General features: G+C 40.8%; 1 pseudogene across 1 annotated transcript; it reads left to right on the top strand.

Moving 5' to 3' along the window:
• The first annotated feature begins 8,223 nt into the window (after nucleotides 1-8,223).
• Nucleotides 8,224-10,091, top strand: LOC147905327 (tubulin beta-3 chain-like; annotated as a pseudogene). The gene is made up of 3 exons (XR_015543887.1): nucleotides 8,224-8,909; nucleotides 9,211-9,480; nucleotides 9,579-10,091. The product of XR_015543887.1 is annotated as a tubulin beta-3 chain-like (transcript).
• Nucleotides 10,092-18,435: the final 8,344 nt, after the last annotated feature.

Below are 18,435 nucleotides of genomic sequence, written 5' to 3'. Positions count from 1 at the left end.
TGCTATGGCTGCCACATAGGGAGCTAAGTAATGCCATGGACTATAGATGCCCATGACAAACAATCAAGGGCTTTAGAAAGCAAGTCATTTAAAATAAGAACAAGATCTATGTAGTGACTTATCAAATGGAAAATGAGCCTACCATAACATGAAAAAGATGAAAAATTGCAGGCATCGTGCAAAAGAACCCCCATCTTTTGGCAGATACATCCAGAGTAACAGCTTGAGCAACCCCACCACTTGGAAGAATGATGGGTATATCTCTCTCTCAAGCCACAAAAAAGCTCTTTCTCTCTGTCCCCTCTTCCTTGCTGCAATTCCATCTCTTCTCTGCCTCTACCTACTTTGTACCTTTCGAGCATTTTGGGTACATGGAGAGAAAAAGGTGCCATTATAATCTTCTTTGGGTCTAAGGAGTGACAACTTACCATAGAACTTAACTAAAAGAGAAACCCGGACATGAAAGAATGAAAATGAGAAACATAGGAAGGCATTTAAAACTCCCTTGTTTGATTATCAGCTTTTCCACCAAAGCTAGCATTAATTTTGGTGTGACACAGGCAACAAGCATGACTATGTAAAATTGGATGCCAAATCTATCAAATGCATCTTAGTTAGGCTCTGTGCACACGATCCCAGCAATGCGATGCTGGTGGTGGGTTTTCAAGAACGGCACAGATATCAATGCAGCTTCAGAGTGCCATTGGAGCTCAAACTCGCACCTCATTTCTAGAGGGTGCAGATTTCAGTACCAATGCATGATTTGTCTTTATCCAATAGAAGCGTGCCATCTGGCTCTGACCTTAGGCTCCAGAGCTTTGAATGTGGTTCCTACATCTGGCTAGCCAATAAGAAATGGCACGGAGAACTCTACAGGCAAGACAGAGCTCACTGCAGGTCGTCAGATGGCCAACAACACTCCTGTGCGAGTACTGCAAATTTTGTTAATGCGAGAGAATCCAGTCCAAGCCTCAGGGTCGCAACAGCTATGAATTTTTGACAGTGTGTGCACAAACCCTTAGTTATAAAGATAGAGAGAGGATACAAGCTATATGACATGCAGGCCATGAAACTGATAATCAGCAGGGATATTGTGTTTGATGAGTCTCTCAGCCTCGTCAACATCAGCAAAAGCAACAGGCTTGAGGATGACATGTGTCACTTTGGATGCCAAATCTATTAAAATGCATCTTTGTTGGCTATGAAGAACAACACAAAGCATACAGGCTATATTACATGCAGGCCAGGAAAATGAAAATCAGAAGGAAATTGTGTGTTAACACCAGCCAAAAGCAACAACTAATGACATTGACAGCAGGAGGTTGAGCTTCAACAGCCTGATAATGCAAAGGCAGACAGTGCTGAAAAACGACTTGATAAGCGGTAAGCAGAAGAAAATTCAATGTTGCTTTTCACACAAAGGCTACCAATGGGAGACAACAAAATATTTGAGAAAAGGGTGTCCTGCAACAATTGAAAACAAGTCGCCGTACATAAAATCAAAGAGAAAGGGAAGCAGCCCCATTAACCGCAAAAAACACTTCATGTTTAAAACACTCTCTATTTGCATATAAAAAATCTACAAGAAAAATCATACCTATATAAATGTTCATCTATCTCTACAAAATATCCCGCGAGTTACTTACAAAAACCACCAAAAAATTGATACTTGATGCTATTCCAAAATATTAATCACGTCAATCCACTCATATCACAAGGAAATGAGAGAGAAAGGTCCGTCAAAACATTAATGATCATTAAGTCAACTCAAACATCTGCTAGACCAACTATCTATGAGAATATGCCCAATTAGCAGGTATGTGATCTCCTCAATGCTCTTCTAGACTTGTGGGATAATTTTTGCAACAGGCTCTCTTACAGACATGAGTCTTCCACACTAACTACACCCACCCTGCATCAGATAGAGTGCCACATTTGCCATATATGTGGATAAGGTACTCCCAACCATCCATCGAACTTATGCCTAGTATCAATCATGGCACAATGAACTTACTACCCCCTTGAAGGGCTATTAGGCTAATGCAAGCATCAAGGGTGCAAGAAAGGTGATATTGTTTGGCTCAACACATGTAAGCCGCATCAATTGCAAGGTATACAGAGCTTCCTGGCAATGTCTATTCTGAATAAATGTTGTAATTAGGGCATTCCAAGATACAATATCCTTAGAAGGCATAGTGTCAAACACAAGTTTTGCATCACATAAACTCCCTCACTTTCCATACATATTGACCAATGCAATTGCAACAACAACCTCATACTCATGGCTGCTACCAACAATGGCAACATGGATCAATTTTCCATTCTCAAGTGCTGACAAGCTTGCACATACATCCATAGCATAGGCATTGCAATACATATCCAACAATGTGTAACCATTAAGTAGATGTCTTTCAAACCCCTTTCTAGCAATCTCAACATGTATTTCTTGTCCCTTGTCTATGGATGCTATGCAATAGTAGCATGGATCAGTGGACCTCTACTAAGGCTACCACAGTAGCAACTGCATCCATAATGCAGATGAAGGTTATTTTGTATATCTTAGAACCCTTGACCAAGATAATTTGTATGGCTTCCTTGCCATGCCTATTCTGAGCATAGGCAATGTGATCAGAGAATTCAAAGAGACCACATCCCATTGTGAGATCTCTATAAAACACTACCCTTGCATCATCTAGGCTCCTAATCTTGCCATACATATTGATGAGGGTAGAACAAATGACAACATCACTTTCCCATCCATAGCTTGTAAAAATAGCATGGATCATACTTCACTCTTGAATGTCTAGGCTAGTATTATGGACATCATGAATGTCCATTCTCTTTTCTAGCACGTTGGCATGCAGACTATTTCTATTGGAAGGTCTTGAACAATCCGTGAAATCCCCTCTCGAGTTACATCATTCATGCCAGCTTATGTAAAGGGCCATCCTCCTCTTGCGATGTCAAGAATGGAGTACCAATGGAGTTTAGGGGATGATGTTGAACTGAGGAGCACCCTACATTACATTTAGACTCCTATTCTACATGAAATACATTTGAAATTGGCATGAGGAAAGAAGGGACTTCCAGATTGGTTATACATTACCTACCATACTCTATCTAACTAATGTGTTAGAAAACCTGTACATCCTTGTCCCACTAAGCTCTAGAAAGGATATTTTATTTCATTCTCTTCCTTCATGTCAGTCACACTTTTCCATGCACTTTTATCATCTCTTTGACCTCCATTCATTAGTTTTATCATCATCTTCTACTTCTACTCAACTTCCACCCAAAGCTATCCTCTTCAATATCTGTGCCACCCTGCCATTCATCCCCTATGGTTTACTTCCATAAGATTTGAGAGTAGATTGTCTCGACCTACTACTCGTAAAACCATTCATTGGATACAACTCCAAAACAAAATTAGTAATACACAAAGCCCAATCTGCATCACCATGAATTCTGCACGAGAAAGCAAACTCAATAATGTTAAAGGGGCATGTTTGGGTCAAAGCCTCAAGCATGCATTTTAATAAATAGTTACAATCCCTCCTTGCCATGCCCATGATAGGCACATGTAGTGAGCTGCTCTACAAGTACTACCTTGACATTCACAAAAAAAACATAGGTGACCTTGTTTGACTGAAAACCTTCAATCTCCATTTGAGCAAATAGTTACAAGGCCTCCTTGCCATGTCCATTCTGAGCACATACACTGATGAATCATTAGAGATCTTTTAGTGATGCCACACTAGCAGATGCATCCACACCACAAATGAAAGTGATCTTTTGTAGTTGGAAGCTTTTAATCTACATTTTGCCAAATAGTTGTAGCGCCTCTTTGCCATGGCCATTTTAGGAACATGCAATGATCATGGCACTCCAAGAGACCAAATTTTGTTATGGCATCACTTTGTAAGGGCCCCTTGCAATGCCCATTCTAGACACATGCAGTGTTCATTGCATTCTAGGATGCTACATCTAGGAAATACTACCTTCACATAATCTAAGATCCCAAAATTGGCATACATAATTGCAAGTGCTATCCCCACAACTACGTCTAATTCCCATCTATTGCTAGTAAAATGGAATGTTGGGGTTGTTCCCACCACAAGTTTTGACTCCCATCCCATACCATCTTGTAGGGTTGCTGAACTGCCACGTGCATCCAAAGCGCATATGAAAATAAAATTGTATGGCTCAAAGCCTTCTATTTGCATTTGACCAAGCAAATTTAGCGATTAATTACCACACTTATTCTGAGCACTTGTAGCAATCATAATCGTCCAAGAGTACACATTCCAATGGAGCATTTTATCCAACACAGCACGTGCAGCCCCCAAATTCCCACAGTTGCTATATACATCTAAACAAGAAGGTTACTCAGAAAACTATTCCTATGTATCCATGTTTAGACATGTAGTCATGCACAAGCTCACCATCACATAAGACCTTGGTTTGGGTGCAACTCCTCAAAAGGTAGCAACACATGTATCCATATTCAAGGAAACCAGATCCCATCATGACATCTTTGCAAGCATAGCCCTTGAATCAACTAGGCTCCTACACTTTATATACATCTTGACGAGGGCATTCCTTGCAATAACAACAAACTCCCATCCATTGCCAATAGTTATACAAGATCATCTTCATTTGTGATGTGGATGCATCTGTGAGTGTGGCAGCCCTAGAATAGATTCCAATGATTCAAGCCTCTATTGTTGAGTCAGATGAGTCAGATATTACTGTGAGAAATGCCCTTATCAATGTGTATGACAAGTGTGGGAGTCTTAGACAATGCAAGGGCAGTGTTTGTAGAAATGCTACATCAAAATGAGGTTTTTTGAAATGCCATTATCAATGCATCCGTAGTGCATATACTTCTCTCATGCATGATGAATGAATGGACTATAGGGATACGAGCTGTAGTGTATAAAAAGTGTGATAGCCATAGACGATGTAAGGGCAGTGTTTGTAGAAATACTACGTCAAAACATGGGTTCTTGAAATGCCATTATTAGTGCATCCCTAGTGTATATACTCCTCTCATGCATGATGAGTGAATGGACTATAGGGATACGAGCTTTAGTGCCAAGTTTTACATATCTTGAGTGAATGGACTATAGGGATACGAGCTTTAGTGCCAAGTTTTACATATCTTGAGTGAATGGACTATATGGATACGATCTTTAATGCCAAGTTTTACATAACTTGAGTCCACTATCATCTAATCTAAGCACCTTATGAATGTGCTGCCAACGAGCGCTTAACATTTTTCGACTGGTCTGGGGATCCTCTAACACAAAGATGGATCTACTTCTGTCCATCCCTAGAACATCATAATGTCGTTCCATACCATGCAGGAATATTACTCTTGTGGCAAGCACATATGAATATTCAAAAAATAATCAACATAGGCCTATCATATTACCTTCTAAAATATGCAATGAAAACTGAACCCATGGGACACATGAACTTGAATCATGGTGATGTAAAACTTCTAGGACTAGATAATCTAGATCCAATTAAATTAAAAATGATATTTGCATACATTCTTTCAAAGCCAACACCTCCAACAGAGGCAGCATTGTCATGCTTACAAATATCTACCATTCAAAGAAGCGAATCTGTGCATTTATTGACTCCTCTCCCCCATCTATGCGCCAAAAATACCTTCGTGAAAATTGTGTTTCTATAAAGCATCCTATAGATACATGTTGCGGTCATCCAAGTGTCATGGAGAACTTTACCTACTCAAATTCCAAGTTTACATAAATCTATGTTATAAATTCACTTTATAAATTAAGTCAAAATGGAAAATATTATTTAAAAATTTCTAGGAAATAGCACTAAATTCATTTATACATATTCTAGCTCAATACAGCTACCTGCCTAGATCTAGTTTGGAATGATTTCCTCTTGGATGCTGATGTTGATGCTGCTGCGGATGGTGATGTTGTTGATGCTAGTTTTGTTGATGATGATGACTTGTCTGAGGTGCTCTACCTCTGCCTTTTCAGTGGACATTCCCAACACATTAAGGAGGTACACCTCTAGCTACATTGTCAAAGTATGATAATCTTGGGCATCCATTTTGGATTGGTAACTTTCATTTGATTACCTTGAGGAAGAAAATGGATATAGTAGATTATCATAGTAAATCGATATAAAACATATCTTGAATATGCCTTCAAATGAAACTATAGCTTGGAAATGAGATGTCATGTACAAAGAATATCAAAGAAAAGGAGCAAAAATACACGCAGTACTAATACACTTAGTCTTGATGAAGTGGATATACTTGTCCCTGTTGACTATGTACACCCTTGCAAAGGTAAGACATCTCATAAATTCGACTATAAATATTCACTTGAGGAAAAAATCACATGCTTGCAGGAGAGAGAGGATTGTGAAGGTGCAAAAAAAGTAAGAACTAGGAGTCAAACATAAGGTTAAAGAGCGGGTGTTCATTGTCGATAGAGTAGAGGAAGATGCCTCTTCCATTTCATATAAGGATGAAAGCAATGTAATCAATAATAGTAGAAACTGATGAAGAGTAGTCAAATTTGAACATGTACTAGAAGACATTTTGTTGTTACTTATCACTTTTCTTGTTTTTAAACCTATAGTCTATGATCTTTACTTCCAATAATAGCACAATTTCCTTTCAATTTGAGATTCATGACTATGTTGAATCTAGTTTCTTCTAAAAATCATGCCATTTCTTGGAATTTTCTTGTTATTTGTGTTTTGGTTCATTGTAGAAAAAGCCTTTACCCATGACTAAAGCACTTCTCTAATCTCTTTAAAAAGGCCCCCTTTTTGTGTGGAATCTTTCAAAGATTCCCCTAAGTAGGTAATATCCGCAATGTTGAACTCATAGGGGTAGGAGATGAGCTTGCTGAGGAGTTACCGAATGAGGAGCTCAACTTGTGCATGGTAGCTAAGGCCGATGATCAACATTCACCTCCTCATATCAATCACACCCTCCATAGATAAAGGTGAAAGGTCATCACTTGACCGTTGGATTGGAGTCTAATAGCCAAGGGTCGTGGTTGATATGTGGCAACGCCTTGGGTAATGTGGTTGACGATGAAAATCTCTCAGAACGCCTTGTTTAATGCGGTTGAAGGAAACATTGGATGGGAGTCCAATAGCCAAGAGTCTTGGTTGACATGTGGTAACAGCTATCACATGTAAACAAGGTGAATGATAATAAATAATTCATAAGGCCTGCCGGAGATCTAAATAGCGAAAGAGGGCGGAGATGATGAATTGAAAGAGAGAGAGAGAGAGAGAGAGAGAGAGAGAGAGAGAGAGGCTTTGAAAATGTGGAGGAGAAAAATAGCACGTTAAAAGCGTGATTTAAAAAAAAAAAGGCCATTTTCGCTTCTGAATTCGCCTTCACTTAGGCCTCCTTGTGGCAGGCCAAAAAGTGAAACATGATGAAAGGGGTGTGGAAAGGGGAAAGAGGGAAAAAATGCAAATGCAAATTCAAATTTAAACTCAAACAGAAAAATAGAGTCTCAAAAAATAAAATAAATAGGTATTTTGGCTTCTACTGAGCATTGAGTTCACTTAGGCCTCCTCGTGGTGGCAGGCCAAAAAACGATCCTTTTTGTTTTTCCCTAGGGTGGTAGAATAGATAGATATTGATGAATTTGAGTAAAATGAGCCCCACTTATCCGTAGACGGAAGATTTTGAGGGTTCCTTCAACTTAATGTGTTTTGTTTGGCACATTATTTTTTGTGCCGAATGGCCCGCCGGCAGGCGGCCGAATATCCGGCCGGCAACGCAAAACTCCGACCCAATTGGATATTTTGTTGGCTCCGTTGCATCTGCCACGTAGCAGTCTGCCGGATCTCCGCTGAATGAACGGTCCAGAATCCGTCAACGAAGATCGACGGTCATCGATGGACGATAATTGACGGTCGCGATGGGGGAAGACCACCGCAATCGACGGTGAGAAACGGCATGCAGGGTCGACGTAAAGATGGACGGCCACCATTAGGACAACGTCGTTGTTGGACGGCTACGATGGACCGCAAGATGGACGACGAACAAGAGGATCGACGGTCAGAATTTGGAGGACGTTAGAGAAGATGCCATCGTTCGCGCATGGGCGTCGTCACGCTTTGCTTTGATGTTTTGCTTTCTGTTCTGATTATAAATAACTAAAGTTGGGACATCTTTTCTCTCAAAATCGCTGGCATCGTCCTCACAGCTGCCGAATTTCATCGTATCTCGCAATCTTTAAGAAGAGACTGCAAGGTCCCCCAGTTCCCTCACAAGCTTGCATCTGTAGACTGGAAGATCCTAGCGCCCATTTCAAGCTCTCCTTAATGCTTTAGCACAGACCTAGTGCACAGTTTCATTTCGGAAATTCTTTGTCACCCATTTGAAGATCCAGCAGCACATCGTAGGCCACAATCTTTGAGAAGCTTTTACCAGCGATTGCAACTGAATCTTGCGATCCAGCGTCACCTTGGGTAGATCTTTGCTTCCGGCAATATGCGCGAGATACTCCACATCCAGGGCGGCCAGTGCGGTAACCAAATCGGTGCCAAGTTTTGGGAAGTGATCTGCGATGAGCATGGCATCGACGAGACCGGCAACTACTGTGGCTCCTCCGATCTTCAGCTCGAGCGCATCAACGTTTACTATAACGAAGCCAGCGGTGGTCGCTACGTTCCTCGCGCCGTTCTCATGGACCTCGAGCCCGGAACAATGGACAGCCTCCGCTCTGGTCCGTTCGGCCAAATCTTTCGCCCTGATAACTTCGTTTTCGGGCAGACGGGTGCTGGCAACAACTGGGCCAAAGGCCACTACACAGAAGGCGCAGAGCTCATTGACTCTGTTTTAGACGTCGTGAGGAAAGAGGCTGAGAGCTGTGACTGTCTTCAAGGTCTGTTTCGAAATCCGTTGCTCGATCTGGTTTCCCAAAAAACCGCATACCATGTTTCATTTTGTGCTTTCTTCGTCCTGTCGGCCATATTATTGGGTGTAAGTCCTATGCCATCTCCTGTTAGAGTCGATGCATTTGCCCCTTTTCGGTCCTTTTGTATATGTGGGCATGAACGCTCGATAAGAATGGGATTCCATGACTTGGGTCCCTCACGTCCGATTGCTCATATCTTCACAAAATACTTTAAATGCTCGTCTCTTCTAATTTTTCATCAGGGCTCCTCCTTGACGTTGTATTTCAGGGTTTGAGGTCTGTCATTCCCTTGGAGGTGGCACGGGCTCGGGAATGGGAACCCTCTTGATCTCCAAGATCAGAGAGGAGTACCCCGATAGAATGATGCTCACGTTCTCCGTGTTCCCGTCCCCAAAGGTATCCGACACGGTCGTGGAGCCTTACAATGCTACACTGTCTGTTCATCAGCTGATTGAAAACGCAGATGAATGCATGGTTCTGGATAACGAAGCTCTGTATGACATCTGCTTCAGGACGTTGAAGCTCACCACGCCAACATGTAAGTATGAAGTACCATAGAGTTATAGAATAAGAAGTAGCGCTTTGTCTCATGAAAAAGAAGCATTGTCTCATGTGTTTTGGTGAACTCTTCTGCAGTCGGTGATCTGAACCACTTGATCTCTGGGACCATGAGTGGAGTGACTTGTTGCCTCCGCTTTCCTGGGCAACTGAATTCCGATCTGCGGAAGCTTGCTGTCAATCTGATCCCTTTCCCTCGATTACACTTTTTTATGGTAGGATTTGCTCCTTTGACGTCCAGAGGCTCGCAGCAGTACAGAGCTCTCTCCGTGCCAGAGCTTACTCAACAAATGTGGGACTCGAAGAACATGATGTGCGCTGCAGATCCGAGACACGGGCGGTATCTGACAGCCTCTGCGATGTTCCGAGGCAAGATGAGTACAAAAGAGGTCGATGAGCAGATGATGAATGTGCAGAACAAGAATTCGTCCTACTTTGTGGAGTGGATTCCCAACAACGTAAAATCAAGCGTCTGTGACATCCCTCCCACTGGCCTAAAGATGTCATCAACATTCGTGGGGAATTCCACTTCCATTCAAGAGATGTTTAGGCGAGTGAGTGAGCAATTCACTGTCATGTTCAGAAGGAAGGCCTTTTTGCACTGGTACACAGGGGAAGGGATGGACGAGATGGAATTTACTGAGGCGGAGAGCAATATGAACGATTTGGTATCGGAGTATCAACAATACCAGGATGCCAATGCCGACACTGGAGACTATGAGGAGAACGGAGACGACATTGACGAGTAAACCTCTCTTTGCTGAGTATAATGCTTCAGCCAATGGTTGCTTATGCCATGTCTGGCAGCTGCTTTTCTTTCAACCCGCTCTTCTTTGGTAACACTGCTGACAGAGTATGCATTAGCATCGATTTTGCAAGCTTCTTTGATTTTTGGGCCTATGGCTTCTTGAAATTAAAAACGTGATACAATATAACTATTTCCTTAAAGTCACATGTGCTTATCTATCTCATTGTGCAAGCAATTGATGCACTCTTGTTTGGTGTTCAATTTATGTCCTGAATTTCCAAACTTGATTGAAACTTACCAATCTGGTAGTGAAGGAGTAGATTTTAAAAAACCACACGTGGATACCGGGCATGTAGCTCTAAGTAGTTTGTCTTGTCTAGGTGCTTTAAGTGTGAGGATAGATATCTAAAAGCGATGTTAGGAGTTGGAGCATGGAATCCCCTATTCATGACAATCAAATATTGTTAAGCGTGCATCCTTGCTTCCATGAACAATGGATGGCCTTAGTGGGTACTTATGGGTTCTTTGAACTATCAAAGGAGGTTGGCCAATGATGAGAGGATATGCACTCACTATGAGGACTCTACACAAGGGTGTTTCTTTAGCTTCCATGGTTAAATGAACCCAGAACCCATTCCGCTAACGGAGTTTCTTAGTCATGAAAGCATGTTGATCTTTGATAAGAGGATAGACACTCGCAATGAGGATTCTAGGATTCAATCATTTGTTTCTTTTTCCTTTAGAAAAGAAAAACAAAAGTAAGAAGCTCAAAACTCAACTATATGATAAATGTGTAGATGTACTGCAACTTTAAATCTATAAAGACATTGTATAGTCTATGTATCTAGATAATAAAGTTGAAAGCAATTTTATTTTCTTCCCTGTTTGAAATATGTACAATTCTTCCTTGCAATTAAAGAGTATTAGTTCTTATTTACATAACCTTGGTATGGCACACACTCTCAGTACAAAATTGTTTGGACTTACAAGATGCTATATTGGCTTTAAGTTGTGTATAGGGTGTGTATAGAGAGGAGGGGAAATGGCCATTTAGGGGGTAGTCGAATTGTTAATAAGAGAGATTTCTTGAGATTTGTTAATCTTGAAATAACATCGTGGACATTTTTTTTTTGTATATAGATGATGCAAGTTGACAACAACACATCATAATCCATGAAATGGAAAATGTAATTGGGTTTGAGTTTAAAAAATGTTGATGTCATACATCTTGCACCTCAAATTTAGCACACACATGCATCAACTAGCCTTGCACATGCAGAGTTTACATTCGGTTGTACATTCAATTCAATCATAGTCACACCGAGTGCATCCAAAACCTCAATTCAATCTAGATGCATAGTTCACATTTGGTTCTGCCTTCAATTCTGTTGCAGTCACACCTAGTATCTTTAGGACCCAGTATCGACTTGTTCTCCATTGGGTAAATTAAGACTTTGGTATATCTATTAGCTATAATTTAGATTCTTCTCTATATGATAAAGATACTATAGATTGTTTTCGATAGTCTAAAGTAAGCCTTTGGTCTAGTTGCATGGATCCTCTAGTACCCAAAGAGCAAGTTTGAGGTGTGTTTGAAGGACAATGCTAGATTGAGGGAATAATGAGATGCTCACGATAATCATAGAAGAGAGTGTGAATTATGAAAATAAGAGAGGAGGAGAGAGGAGGAGAGAGAGAGAGAGAGAGAGAGAGAGAGAGAGAGAGATGTATTACCGTCATTGAGAGGCCTCATAGGCCTATGAGTCAAAAATACAATCCAAGGGTAGCTCATATAAGCCACTATGGGCTATAGAAAAGGGCTTGCTAAGGCTGTTGCTGAGTGCTATGGTACAAAACAAAAACTCAAAACTCAAAAGATAGAACTCAAAACTAGTTCCCAGAATACATAATCAAGTGTCGTGGTGGCCCTCCTCTCGGCTCCTCTTATCTATGTTTGTTGGGTCATCTCTCACTATGTTAGGGGGCATGGTCTCAATGATCATATCTGTATCCCTTGGTTTGGGTGGTCCCCTTTGGACCTCCATTGTGTGTGCTATGGAAAATCTATGCATCATATCGGGCCTCTGTGTCCCTAGATCCACCGCTTTGAACCGTCTCTTCCCATTGAAACCATGCTATCCTCATGTCAGTTATTTCCTCCTACTCTGCTCCAGTATGTCTTAGGGTTGGCATGCATGCATGGCATGCGAGAGAGAGAGAGAGAGAGAGAGAGAGAGAGAGAGAGAGAGAGAAAGAGAGAGAGAGAGATGTACTATCATCATCGAGAGGCCTCATAGGTCTATGAGTTAATAATACAGTCCAAGGGTAACTCATATAAGCCACTGTGGGCTGAAGAAAAGGGTTTGAGAATAAAGGCAAAGGCAAGAATGGCAAGGAGAAGATGGAGAGAATCATATTCATTTGGAATGTCCAATTTGGGCTGAACGCTTGATGTTCCTTAAACCAATATGGAATGGAAAGAAGTGGATCCAAAGTGTGGAGAAATTGTAGCCGAACTACCAGACATAGTGGAGGCCCAAGTGATCACGAGGTTGAAGGGCCGGTTGCAACCTCTACAGACAATAATTCATTGGCCAAAGATATAAACTAGGAGTCACAAAACAAGGTAGCTACTAAAATTGCCAGAGAATTGAAGGGCAAGGCATTGGTATTTGAGATGCCATCCAAGTAGTTCCATCTACTTTCAACAATTGAACTAGGCGAGTTTTCAAAGTACAAAGAACAAAGTGTGGACCAAGAATATTCAAGAACATGAAGATAAGTCTTACTTTTGCTAAACTAATTCTAATAGCTCCATATTGCCATGAATTCTTTTCCCAATAAATCAAGGAATCTAAGGAACACCCAAAGGAAATAGATTCCTTGGTTACCATACCCATGATCTTGTAGATGAGGAAGTACCAGTCTCATCACTATTGAAGTCAAGAAACATTTATACTAGGTGTGATCATGGATGGTAGTTTAAGAGTTAACATTATTTCTAAAGATGTTGAAAAATGACTAAAGTTTAAGACTTTCAAGACATCTCCTTTCAAAGTGTGAATGGCAAATCAACAACCAATTAACCCCAAAGGTATGCTACAGGATGTTGTAATTTCTATAGGATGAATTCATTACACTATTAGTCTCATTGTGATTGCCATGGAAACAAATGCCTATCCTATTTTTTTGGGATGGCCTTGGCTCAAGAGGGCTAAGGTGTTTCACAATTGGGATCCAAGGAAATGATCATCAAATTTGATGGCAAGGAAGTGTGCATTCCCACTAACCCCTGAAAGGTACGAAATAGTTACCGGCTACGGAATAGTTACTGGCCTAAGGATTTAAAAGTTGAGACCCATTTCCTCAAGATGTAGAATCATGCTTGATGGAATTGAAAATCCTTTCTATCAAAGAAATAAATATCTTTCAAGTGGCACAATTGATATCAAGCTGAAAATGAAGACCAAGCAAACTGCAGCTCAGAAAGATCTATTCTCGAGCAACTTCACCAAAGATGTTGAAGGAGAAAGAGAACTGGCAAGACATGAAACTGATCAATTAGTTCCACAGCCGAACGACACAAGAACAAACCTTGGAATGGAGTACAAGCCTACAACTATTGTGGTAAGTGCCAAACTTTCTTTCGAGCAACTTCAGGTTGTCAACGAATTGTTCACCAGGTACAAAGATGTTTTTGCTTGGAATTACACCACTTTTCCAAGAGTCCCACCTAAATCATGTCAACATAAAATTCTTTTGGTACCAAATGCTATGTAGTCTCAACAATGACTCACGTGTGATGGGGATCTTAAAGGAATGCTGATGGAGCCTCCACTCCATGCTACTCCCTGTGAGAGCAATGCAAAGCACGAGCTGTCCACAAGTGTCAATCAAGCGGGACTTCCAGATTGTTGCAATGCATTTCCATGAGAGAGAGAGAGAGAGGGGGGGGGGGGGAGAGATGGGGGAAGAGAGGGAGAAGGGGAGGAGAAGAGGAGAATGAATGAGGATGGAGTGGTAAACATGAAGGCACTACAAAGGAAACAAGAGAACACCCACAAAAATTCTTGGAAGAGAAGAGGGATCTTGTATTCCAAACTTGTGCATCCAACAATGAAGAGCAAAGTCAACCACTTGGCCTTTTATACATGTAACCTTCTGAAGCAAGGGCCAACCCTATTCCCTTTATACCACTCTCTTTGGACCTCATATGATCTTTTACAACCATCTTGGGCCTATTTGCATCCAAGGCACAATCCTAGCTCTACAGACTTGCCAATGACATCACTAACCAATGGTGGCATATTGTTAACCAATCAATTAACATTCCCCCCTTCCTGATATCGATCCAGTCCCTAGATTGTGTAAAGGTCATGGTTGTTGGTTCATTATTGGTGAAGATCATTCCTAGTGAGTACCCGTGTGAAATTTTGCCATTTGAAGTGCTCATAACAAGTCTTCATTGGATCCTTTGTGGTGGAATTGTTGCTGGAAAGATGGATATTGCCTTTGGTAGCATTGGATGCCACTGTAATTGGCATGGCATGGCTTGATTGGATTCCAATGGTTAGACATCGGGTGGATGGATTATAGATGAGTACTTGTGACCTTTCAAAGAGAGAGGAAGAAAGAGAAAAATATAATGTTTAAGTTAGTTGGGAGAAGGTGTTATGAGGGATTGATGTAAGATCCTAGTGGTGTTAGAGTTATCAGAGTAAGTACAATGTATTCTCATTCCCCTCCTTAAGCCATATTTGATTTGAGTGGAACTTTTATTGGATTCTCATCAGACTATGTCTTTGACTTGCCATGCTTGTAAGTCCGAAGTTTTGCATGGCATTTTTCCTTGCTTTTCTGCTTTGAAGTTCTTTAAAAATACATTTTATGGATTAGATTTCATTGAGGGCTTTGTCCGAGTCATCAAATTGAGAGAAGTTTGATAATACACCCTACAAACCCCTAAATGAGAACTATGGTTGAAAAGGTTTATTGCATTCTGGGTTCTAGGAAAGTCCTCTAAAATTAAAACTGATATGACATTGGAAGGCTCAAATGGTTAAGTGGGTACTAGGGTTAAGCATAAAAAAGAATAATAATAAGGACAAATAAAAAGAGGAGGGAGAGTTAGAGTTAGTTGATGAAGCGTGGGGTTAGTAAATGAAAGTGAAAACAAATCTTTGAGGATCACAAGAAACTCATCTAGACCCTTTTTTTGTCATCCTGCAATCAAAATCATCTTGTAGAGCTATTGGTGTAGGATCACTTATTGTTTTGTATGTGGAGGAGTGCCTTGGGATACTGGGGGTGAATGTGTCTCTGACTTTTGTTGGCGAGGAGCTTCTTCCATGGTAGCAATGTGTTGTGAAGGGCTCCAGTATGTTTTCTCACAGCAGGTTCTTATAAATCTACCCCATTTTTATGATAGTACGTTCTTGTGGGTGTAGTGCTATGGAGTTGATGAATGCCATACTAAAGGAGTGGGTTTGTATTTCTTTATGGGAAAACTAATGAAGGCCTTGAACGAGCATTGTCTTGTCCTTTGTGGAGCTTGTAGTAGGTTCTTGTGTTACTACTCCCTTTTTAGGATTAGGTTCTTGTGTAGCTACTACCATTGAATGCTTCGTTGTTGGTGTTGTAGACCCAAACGTTTTAGGTCTCTGTTAAAGGGGTGAAGCTAGCCATGATACAAGCACGAGAAGGTGGGCTGTCGTGTTGATGATGCTTAGGGATCCACATTGCCATCATAAGATCTCTGAGCTTGCAATAGTCCTTTTTGATCCCATCTTTCTAGTTCCCTTGTTAATTACATCCTCTAGCCTCTTCAATTTCCATTGTCTCACCATAATAAAGTGATGTGTGTCCTTTGGAGCAAATGTGAGTAGGACCGAGTGTCTCGAAGATCTTCTATTTTTGTTGATCCCAAGCTACTTCTAAGAAAGTTGCTAGTGAAAATAATTCATCATTCTCATTGGAAGGTTCTTGTGTGACCTCCATTGTGTCTGGCATGTTTGGTGTGACACACGTAGCTGTCACGAAGCTTGATGCTAAATTTTGTACTAAGGAAGGTTCTTGTGTAGCTCCCAAAGTAGATTCCCTTCTTTTCATGTCAGGTTCTTTTGTTACTGTCTCTTTTTTGGAGACAGGTTCTTATGTAGCTACCATTTGCCTTGAAGATGATCCAATGAATTCAATTTCTTTTTTATAGATTAGTGATCGAGTAGGTTCTTGTGTTACTGTCTCTTTTTTTGAGACAGGTTCTTGTGTAACTACTCGATAGGAGGTAGAGGATGATCTTTCTGTGTGATCTTCTTGTATTGGTGATTGACCCTTGTCCTTGTGAATAGGTTCTTGTGGTTCTATCTTTTTCAAGGTAGGTTCTTGTGGTTTTGCTCTCCAAAATTTGCCTTTATTTTTCATAATTGATAAGCCTAAAGTTGATGTTTGCCTCTCATTTGTTGGTGATGACAATTTTTTAGGCTTTGGCCTCCATTTGTTCTTTTGCTCTTTATTTAGCACATTGTCGCTGCTGCTTGAAGATGATGGAGGTACTCTTATTGCTCTAAGTACCTTGGGTACCCAAATATAAGTGTTTCCAAGGTAATATCCTTGAGCCTCTTGTAGTCTTTTGGTAAGCCAATGGTATTGTACCTTCTTTTTTGGATGGCATTGTTTGGTTCTTCGATGTCAGGGTTTATTGTTTACATACTGGGGTGTATTTTGATGTCAAGGTTTTGTTGGAACTCAAATGTATGATTCAACTTCAAGGTACCCTTGGGTCTCTAGTAGATCCTTTCAGACCCACAATTGCTTGGTTTCTCTTCTTCTTAGTTTTCTTTGTTGGTGAGGTGCTTGCTGAGCTTGAGAAGTAGAAGTGGATATTGATGTTGATGCTTGAATGTTGGGTTGATTTTTGGTAGTTCTTAGCACATTTTGTTGGTTGACTCATCACCAAATAACCCTTTGTGAGTCTCTTGTAGGAATTACAAAAAACTTGCAAGGCACAACGTAATTGTCCAAGGAAACATTCAATGTTAAAAAACCAAAAACCTTAATAGAGGTACCCTCTATGGAGTGCGTTTCAGAATCACATACTTGAAGGCGTACCTGGCCGAGATGGTTTAATGTTTCCCAAGAGATGAGGTTATTGCTTGCTTGCCAATCTTCCATGGCCTGTATTTGACATGTTGCACTTGCTGATGTCAACTCCACCCAAAGTTGAGATGGAGGCAAATCTATCCCATTAGAATCAATTACATCATCAATTATGTGTATAGCATATGGAGTTGCATTTGAGTAGAGTCTCACTCTATTGGAAATGGTCACTTCAGATTACCTCCCTTGAGCCTTCTCTCCTTCCATTGTTCTTTTCTTCCTTTCAAAGTCTTCAAAGTGCTTCTTACTTGGCCACTCATTATGCGCACATGGTCCAGTCGTTTCCCGAGCCACAAAGGACATTCTTTCCTCTCTCCTAGGCAACCACTATGGGCTTTGGATCGTTGATAAAGTCTAAGCATGGATGGATTATTCTCCCAAGTCGGAACTAGTAGGAGTGTGTGGTTTTCATGACTGTTTGACCCCCTATCAATGTTTTGCTGCCTGACTAGGTAGTACCTCTCTTATGGTGTAAAAAGGTGTAATGCTAGTAGGTTTATCATTGTCAAGGTGCATAAATTGAGTTCCCTTCGTACTTGGCAGATCTATTGTGGCCAATGTATGCATCTAATATAGTGAGTCTTCTAACTCAGGTATAAGAGCATACCAAGAATCTTCAGGACCAAAGGATTGGCCGAGTTTGTTGATTGGCACCCTTGGAAGGTCTTGAGCTTGATTGGGAGATTCAACAACTTTCTCATGAGATTGGGGTGTCAATATTTTCCCATTCATCCAATCTGAGAGGTCTCTCCATACAGTAGGATTACCCCATAATAGTGTCATGATGGGCATCTTGACCTCAGTGTGGATAGGAATGAGGGTAATTGTAGCATCATGATACCGTACAGGCACTACGGGGTATACAAATGAATACAAGGCATCATCTACTGAAAACACAAAGAACAAGAAAAGAAGATGATCACCATAACACTGCATAAGATGTATACAACTCAGAGCAAGAGCTCATATATCCCTCTGGGCAAAATAGAGTCAGAATGCTAGTAATAGCATGCATACAAGAACAAGATATCG

The sequence above is a fragment of the Dipteris shenzhenensis genome, chromosome 1, assembly GCF_047967505.1.
Source record: "Dipteris shenzhenensis isolate YYH24624 ecotype China chromosome 1, Dip_SZ_1.0, whole genome shotgun sequence".
Classification (NCBI taxonomy): Eukaryota; Viridiplantae; Streptophyta; class Polypodiopsida; order Gleicheniales; family Dipteridaceae; genus Dipteris; species Dipteris shenzhenensis.
Note: the sequence above shows the minus strand (reverse complement) of the source record. Positions and strands in the feature narration are given on the sequence as shown.